Raw genomic sequence first — 9293 nt, 5'->3', positions numbered from 1 at the left:
TACTTGGTCCATCCATTACATATTCAACATGAGCTCATTTTGGGTAGCAGTAATATTTTTTATGTTTGTGTTCAAACCTTTATACCCTCATGAATAATCATGCCTCATTTTGATACAGTTACTGCCGTAATATCTTGGCAGCCATTGCAACATTAATTTTTTGCCTTGCAATGCAATGGTAATAACTATACTACCCATTTCACCATGTTCGCTTACGCCCTTTCATGCATTGGACACATTGAAAGGAGATCACATTAGTCGCATACAAGTTCAAGGCGTATCCTAGGGTTGCTTCCGAGGTTCTTCCAGGCGACTTTGCGACTAGTCACATAGTCGCACTTGAGTGAAGTCACGAACTTCTACAGCTTTTCCGAGGCCTTATAGTGTAAGTTTGCGACCCGTGGGAGGGATTGAAACCTATTGGGACCGTATGGTCACAACTCTCAAATAGGTCGCATTTCTCGTGGCTTTCTAGAGGTTTAAAATGCGACTATGAAGGAGTTGCATGGACACACAGTGAGATGCGTCACGTTCTCCAGTTGTAAGGGAGCTACTAAAGGCCGTAGAGTTCGTGTGACTGGGTGAAGCTCTGCATTGTGACTTGGAGACCAGTGGAAGAGGTTGTGAATTTGCAACTTATGTGGGTCACGTAATAGCCATTCTCGTCGAGATGTCCTAAAACATTAAATCTTCTAAAAATTGAAGACTCATCCATGAGAACATGATTGGTTCCAAAAGATTCCAAAAGATACTGAGCATCAGAGATATCCACTTTATTGTGAATGGTGTAATACAAAGGAATACTTTGACCAATGTTTCTATCAAGAAAGTCAATAACTCTAGGGCCAGACATCCCAATTGCCAATTGCAGAATGAGGACAACCAAAGTCATCATTGTTGGAAGTCCAAGAGTTGTAAGATTTGATCCAATATTCTACCAATAAAGCCAAAGGTGAGTAGATAGTAATTCCTTTATCTACATTTTCAAAAGACTTTCCTTCTGATTAATCACTCTAGAAGCATTATCACTAAGCAATCACTCCCTTTCACTATTGGTATCTTCAATAAACCTTTTGTTGGATAGATGTTATAGAGATATTGCTTCATTCATAGAATCTGTTGTGAAAACAAGAAAGAACTTCTTCTGTAATTTACATATGAGATTCCATAAATGCTTTTTAGAATCTAGATCTAAGCCAAATGTTGGTTGCTCCATCAAGACAACCTGGGGATCACCAATTAGAGCTAGTTCCAGGCTGATCTTTTGGCGTTCAGAAGACTCAAGTATCGTGCCTGCTTATCTGCTTCTTCTATAAGGTTTATATCCTTCCACAATTCATGAATTTGGAGTTTGATTGACTTTCTTTTCCGACCTGAATTTCTAAGATCCCATGGTTTCCCCTTAATGGCACCAATATATTCTAGCTCTTCACGGAGAGTTAGCAGGCCACTACACATATTTCCCTTAGGAAAAACATACACAATTGACTTTATCTTTGCCCCTTTTGTTGCTAATGGAAGTTTAGAAATGTAAGCTTCTCTTAATGTGCAACAAGAAAGTTGAGAGAGCATATAGATGATGGAAGACTTTCCAGATCGACTATGACCAACAATAGAAAAACATTCTCCCTCATAGAGTTTTAGGTTGAGGCCATTTACTGCTTCAACTTCCCTATGGAATATTTTAGTTCTTAGACTAATTCCATGGTCAAATGACCAAAACTCCCACCATTTCCTAGGCGTAGTATAGACTTTCCTCATATTTTTAAGCTCCACAACAACTTTAGATGCCAAACATGGGTCAACTTGCTCTGTATTGGAGTTGTCATCCTCATCTCATCATCACCCTAGATGGTAAATATGGAATTTCATTGTTAATTCTTCTCCTCATGGAGTGATTTCGTTTTACGCCCATTGTTGCCTCATGAATCGAAAATCATTTTACAATGTGCAACAATTAAAATCCATTCTTTAATTGCGCTTATGTGAGAGACTAGAATGGGTTTCCATCACCTTTTCCTTTAAACATCCTCTTTGACACATATCTATGATAGTACGTGATTCTCACTCTTCCATGGCAACCTTTAGTCATGCTTTCCACACTCTTTATTATTATGCCCCTATGCATGACTTTGGAGTGTGTGTTGACTTTTGCAACTTTTAATATTTATTAGCAACGAAACCTCCCATACGACTTCTAGGTGCATTATGGTGGTTCAAACTCAAAATAATAACCCATTTATTAATTTTAAATATCCATCATGCCATGTATTAAAGAATTGCCACGTGTTAAAGACTGTTTTGTCTCATTTTCGCCCTCTATTTTCCTTAAACTCCTTAAAAGAGTATATGAGGTTCGTATGGAAAATTAAAACCTCCATCATCATAGCATCTTATCGGTGTCATGTCAAGGGATTACTTAATAAAATTGTAGCATAGTTCACTATATATCCATGGCATCTTCAACTAATTGTCGGAAAAGAAGATGGGATGAAAATAAGTTAGTCTACAATAGTGATATTTTCGTGTGAAAACAAATGAGTAAATAAAATAATTCATTTGAGGAGCATAAACAATAAATGATCCAAACTAAGATGTTATAAATTATATTGGTTGATAAAAGTAGGCTTAAGTTTGGAGGCCAACTCAAAATTCAGGTGCTTTCATGGATCTATTAATTATTGTTGACTTTGATATTTCATGATGCCCAAGGTGATGATGCACTCATAGAGAAAGTTTCTTGAGATACTCATGATCATCTGCTTGGAGGGTGGGGATTAATGTAGAGAAAGGTTGTATTATTGATTATGTTGATCTAGGACTTCAAAGTGCATGGGAAATATGACATTCTTACAAACCCCAATGCACACGTTGAGATGAGGAACCAATCATGAACCTAGGGGAACATGACATACAATGATTCTTACCATGATGCCAAGCAACATCAATGAGAATGCACTCCTAAAGGTTTATGAATTAGGTTAAATCATGAAGGGAACTGTCATTTTGACAATATACGATTTCTCCCAAGCCCTAATATGGTCAACCATAAGGAAATCCAAATTAAAATCATGCCCATCCACACACAGGTGCCTCCACTGATTGGAAATGTACACTATTGGAGGATAGGTTTTGAAGTCACGGGGTTCTCAATGCTCTTTGAAGCAACAAACCTCGAAACCTAATGCAATCATAAAATTTATAACTGAGATAAAACATGATGTGTCGATGCAATGTGTGAAGTGTGGGTGAGCACACCAGCAAGGTTTGACAGGAAGGGTCGCGGGGAAAGTAACCAATTGAAAACCTTACCAAAACCCTAATAGCCCAGTGTGAGTAGAAGGGGGGGACCCAAAATTTTGGGTGTTGTTGTAGCAGCTACAATAGGTCCTTACAACTACCTCTTTACATCATGCTCGTCATTATCAAGGAGTAATCATCAAGCACAAGTCTTGCTTTTTCCATCTTTCTCATCTTGATTTCACAATTTTGACAATCTTCATTATGTGCCTGCAAATTTTTCATCATCAAGTACAACCAAGCAAGATATACAAAGACAAGAACATAATGTCAATTCGGTCAATCTAGGGTTTTTATGATTTCTCAAAAGTGTATTTATAGGGTTTTAAATATACACCCTAGAAACTTCTTTAACCCTTATTAGGGTTTTTAATTTTAATGAAAACAACCATTCTCAAGGTTTTTTCTTCAAGCCCTAGAATTTATCTTAAACCAAATTTTGCTAGGGTTTAATACATACCCTAGATCATTTAGCCTTCCAAGTCCTAGATACCATTTTCCAAGAACTATGGATTCCTAAAGAGGGAACAATTAGATGGTGTTTCCTTTACTAAATTTTTCTAATTCAAGTCTTATATAGGGCCTACAAACCCTAAATACCAAAAGCTATAAAAGCTTACAAAGCCTAGGAATTGTAGCAAAATTTGTGCTATAGTGGGGAACTCGTCCCACAAAACTAATCTGTGTTGGCATTATGGTGTGCATAGTTCCAACTGGCTGATGTTGGCATTGATGTCAACCATATGTAGTCTAGATAATGTGTGGATTCCTTCCTTGTAGCATGGTTGCAGCTAGGTGTATTGACAGTGAGATGGTTGTGTTGGCATTCATGTCAACCTTATGAGGTCATGCACTTATGTTAACCTCATGATGATATAGATTTTTGATGGAGCAGTTGGTTTCTGCTAGCATGTGTTGGAATTGATGTTCATCCTATGGTGATGATCAGATGATGGCATTGGTTTGGTTGATGATGCAACTGCAAGTGGATGATGACAATATACATGTGATGGAGATGATGATTGGCACACTAGTCGAGTTGAAAACTAGGTCTTCATGCTTATGCTCATGGAGATGACTTGTTGCAGTGTGATGGCCTTATGTTTGATGATGGAGATGTGCTACAGAGTATTGCAAGTCTATCAGGGGTGTTGTAGTTTATGGATATGATTATTGGAGAGTGGATGACTTGTTGGAACTCTTTCCAACCTTGTTTGTTGGCCTTCTAGGTCAATTTGGCAATGACACTTGGGAGACATGTTTGATCCACTTGAAGATGAGTCAGAGGCTATTTCAGAGGTTTGGAGGCTTGTACAGATGTTGAAGAAGGTGATCCAATAGGTGGCAGAGATTATGAGCTAAAGGATTGATTTTTTATTCATCCTTTGCCCTGGTTCCATGGATCCAAGCCTGTGGCAGCGATTGAAAGACTCGAGTTGGTAGCATACATACCTATAGGAGTGAATGAAGGTTCCAATTGAGTTCATCCAGTGTTGTGCATGTGACTAAGTAATTTCATAATATTTTCTCTCCATTCCTCGTGTTGTTCAGAAGAAAATTATCAAGGAATTTCCTAGAGGCTTCTAGAATTAGTTGAAAAGGTCAGAAATGTTTTGAAAGGGTCCTCCAATGATGTGAACTCATTTAGTGCACAAGTAGTGGTCTTAGTGGATTGATTTGATCCAATTTGTGCACCTTTGATCCTAGCCCCAAGCTCAATTTCACCCTACATGTTTTATATTCTTCACTTTGGAGCTTAGTGGTTGTTGATGTTGAGTGTACATGTGTAAGAGAAGGTTGCAAAGTGTGATTACGATTTAGACCTATTGGAGAGCATAGATGCTTCAGTATATGAGTTTTAATGACTACATGTGGAGCATATATGAAGCATGTTGAAGAATAGATTAGATTTGATGTTGTTGGAGTAGAGATTTTTTGGAGAGCTTTTGTATGATGTTGGATAATTGTTGTTGGTGACTCTCACACTTTCTTTTGCAGGAGTTGTTGATGCATTTGGAACATACCCATAGTGTCTCTTGTTTTTTATTGTATTATGCATCATTATATTCTAATGTGAGGATTTGATATTATGATGGCATTTTAGATTTTATGTGGACACAATTTTGCTAGTTTGGCAAGCATATGATTGTGGTGTTTTTTATTAATATGGTGATGTCTTTCTACTAGAGGTCGTATGCAGAGCTAAATCGGTTTGTGCAGAAAGTATTTGGATCCAGTTTGAAAATAGATGAAAGGAGATCCACATAGAGTAGAGGAGGAGTGACTTCATGGATGTGGAGCAACGATTGCGAATTTTCAGGAAAAGGAATAATTCCTCAATCCAATGGAAGTTGGATAGTCTAATCAGAGTTGGGGGAGGATTGACTATCGTGGCTTGAGTAGATGGTAGTTCGTAGATCCATGGAGAACATATTCTTCTGAGATTATCAATAGAATCGAGTATCTAGGCTTATCAGAGTTAGATGATTGTATATGAGGTCGAGTCTCCATGTTGATGGGAGTCAACAAATCTATGTAAAATACACATTTTGCTTAATAGAAGATTCAAAGCAGCAAGAGTGTGTTTTGCCTGGTGAATGGCTTTCCACTAGATATCTTGTGTGATGCTTTTTATGGTTATATTTGATGGTTTTGTTGTTCTCATGATTGTTTGATTTAGTTGCTTACATTATTATAGTCATGTGATGGTATTATATGTTGTTGGTTATATGCATGATTCAGTAAGTGAAGTAATAAAAGGAAAAAATTGATAATAAGCCACACTATTGATTCACCCCCCCCTCCTCTCAGTAGTGCTCAAAGGTTTCCAACAATTTGTCCTTCCCCCCTCAATATTCAGCTTCATAATAATGCATATCCCAATAATAATAAGAGGGAACTCAGTCTTGCTTCAGGAGGGACTTTGGCTCCATATTTTACTTGGGTCTTCTATGATAAAATTAAGTCTCTTGGCCTATTAACTATTTTGAACTTAGACCTCCTGCAAGAAATCAATTTCCCCAAACTTGCAACAAATATTAGCAATAAAACAAAATAATAAAAATTTCCAACTAGGGTGGTAAGAGTGTCCACCGAAATTGGAAGAGGACTAGCTAGGGTGGCAATCAAATCTATTGAAACTAGTTTGTGAGGCTTTAGCTAGAAACCCTCATCAAGACTAAAACTTGCTTGAGATTCTTTCCAATGGAAATAAGAAATGTTGGGATAGAATAAAATGAATAGAAATTGAGTCCACGCTCATTTTATATTTTTTAATGAGTCTCTCCAAGATTTTATATCCCCCCCTTTTTAATATTATTTTATTGGTGGGGGCCACTTTCCACTAAGTGACTTTTGCCGCCCTTTCTAATAAAACAATATTTGTTGCCCTTTTCCAATAAAATAATCTTTTGTTGCCATTCTCCAATAAAATATTATTTTTCCACCATTCTCCAATAAAATATTTTTTTCTCACCATTCTCTAATAAAATAATATTTTCCCTTTTTTTAATTATAATTAACCTTTTATATAATTTCAAAAAAAAGGGGCAAACTCCTTAGTAGCTCTTGCACTCACCAAAATCAATCTCACCATATGTTGCTACCCCACAAGTTGCTCCAGTTAGATGCAAGTGTCCCAAATGTGACATTGAACCACTACACGCCATTGTGCCACCTCACATGGATAAGTCCCACTCAACTCGGAAATTTGCTCCACTCGAAAATCAACCATATGCACTCCATGAGTAAACTTCTGAAGTTTATGCAGTCCTCCTTGTCCACCTGAACTGGCCGCATCCTCCTCATGTTGATCACACTACCAAGCTAGCGAGGTGTGTCATAAGATTAGTGAGTGACCTAGAAGTGAAATGATCTCCATGAAACTAAGGTCCAATGGAACTGTGAGTGGTCTCCCCTTATACAAACTTGCTCATCCCCACTAGTAGATGAGATGCCAAGACCTATAATGTCAGGGTCCCATTCTAATCTCAAAAAGTAACCACCACATTGTCATTGCACCACTCTAATTATGGTTTATTTCCCATTGCACTCATATAGAATCCTCCTCTCATAGAACCCTGATGGAAAAATATTTGTAAGGGTCGAACATATCCTACCCAAGAATCCTAACGATGTTAGAGCCTACCCATTTTTTGTAGCTCCTAGAGACAATCGTTGGGTTGATGAAGACCAATGCCTAGGACATCTTGATGAGTGTTTTTATGGTTAGCTAGAAATTCATAACACACTCAATTTTCAGTATAGCTTAGAAAAGAATTGATTCAGAACCTTCCATAAGAGAGGAAATGCAACAAGCTGATATAAATGATTACTCACAGAAGTGTCAATCTTATATTCATGGTGCCCAACATTATTTTAATATGTAGCTTATCAGTCATTTTGGTATATATGATAAAAGAGCTAAGTAGAAGAGAAATTCGATACACTGGGCTTAAATTCTAAGAATCTAATGCATCAGAATTCAGGACGAAAATGGAATAGGTGGAGATGTTGATGGGATGCAAAGAAACATGGAGCGCGTTTAAGGATTTAGTTTTCATATCAACAAAAGCGTCATTAATCGGCACTTGATTTAAATGAATCGATAAATTCATGAAAACATGTCCAACATATACTATTACATGCAGTCTGAGAAGAATATTGAACACATATGGAAACACATAGAAAAGAATAAATACTACAAACTAAAATGAGTTGGAATCGCCAAAAAATTTGTATTAATCTTCCATGAAGCATTCGTTTATAAAATTTCCACAACACTTCTCTTTTGGAAACAAAAGACTTCAAAATTTTGAACCCTTGTTTAGTTTCATAAAATTGTTCTTATAGGGCCTCAGAGGGAGAACCCATTACAAAAAATATTCCTTCTTGATTTCATTACAGTGAATAATCATGTCAAAACCTTAGCGTGCTCCGTGGCATAGTTGTACTAACCGAATACTAATGGACTGACTAAAACAAAATATTTACATAAGAGATGAAAAGTAAAATGTTGCAGTCAACGAAATAAAAAAATATCTTCAAACATGATAGAATGGTGGTGGAGGCTGTGTCGAGGGATCCATGATTTGGAGCACAAGAGGATTGAAAAATTGCTTGAATCATTGCCACAATGCTGGAGATGGGCCAGGGGTTGTGAAGAACTGTTGATACACAATATTAAGGTTGGTCAAGTTGGCGTAATTTAGTCTGTGACGAAATAGGTTCTTCACCATTCCCAGCAGTTGAAATTCTCTCTTCAAATAGTTTACCACAATCTTCCATTTGAGGGTAGTAGTTTTCTCGTGGGAAGAACTTGACTTGCTTTTGGCCTCTACAAGTCTCTAACTATAATTCTCCCATGGGGTTAGCTCCCCTAGAAAATCCCATCAATTGGGTAATCCTACTAGGACAACCCTTTCAAACTCATCACTGAAGGCGACCACATCCTTTGACACCACTTCTAGGAATTCCTCGTCTTTGACTCTAGCCTCCTCTTTTTGTACAAATTTAGATATCTTCATAATAGCACTCACTCTATCCACCATGTCAATAGGCCTAAGCTCATTGATTGGCCTTTCATTAAAAAACCAAATGATTTTTTTGGCAATATGGGAGTTCTTCTCGTCATCCTCTTTAGCAGACAAGAAGAAACCTTTGTAATCCTTGATCGCAATCTTATGTTCATTCATCAATGTTATGTGCCCCCAATGGTTTCTCATTTCATTGATGATCTCATCCCAGACGAGATGCCTGATTTGTAGTAGCGACATATTCCCTTTCAGGTCAGCGACCTCCTGATTTATTGCCTGTAGGTTCTTACTAATAATCTCGGCATTCGTCATAGCTGCCTCCAACTGATTTTCTTTCTGAGCTAGATTTTCATGGGCAGCATCCAAATCCTTTTGTACCTTCTTCAATTTCCCTTCTTAGTAAGCTATTCAATGGGATTCTGAGGGTCCTCAAGCACAATTACTTCACATATATGTGAG

Source organism: Pinus tabuliformis, chromosome 6 (assembly GCF_031772625.1).
Source record: "Pinus tabuliformis cultivar Carrire ecotype Pingquan chromosome 6, CPIR1, whole genome shotgun sequence".
In the NCBI taxonomy this organism is placed as follows: Eukaryota; Viridiplantae; Streptophyta; class Pinopsida; order Pinales; family Pinaceae; genus Pinus; species Pinus tabuliformis.
Note: the sequence above shows the minus strand (reverse complement) of the source record.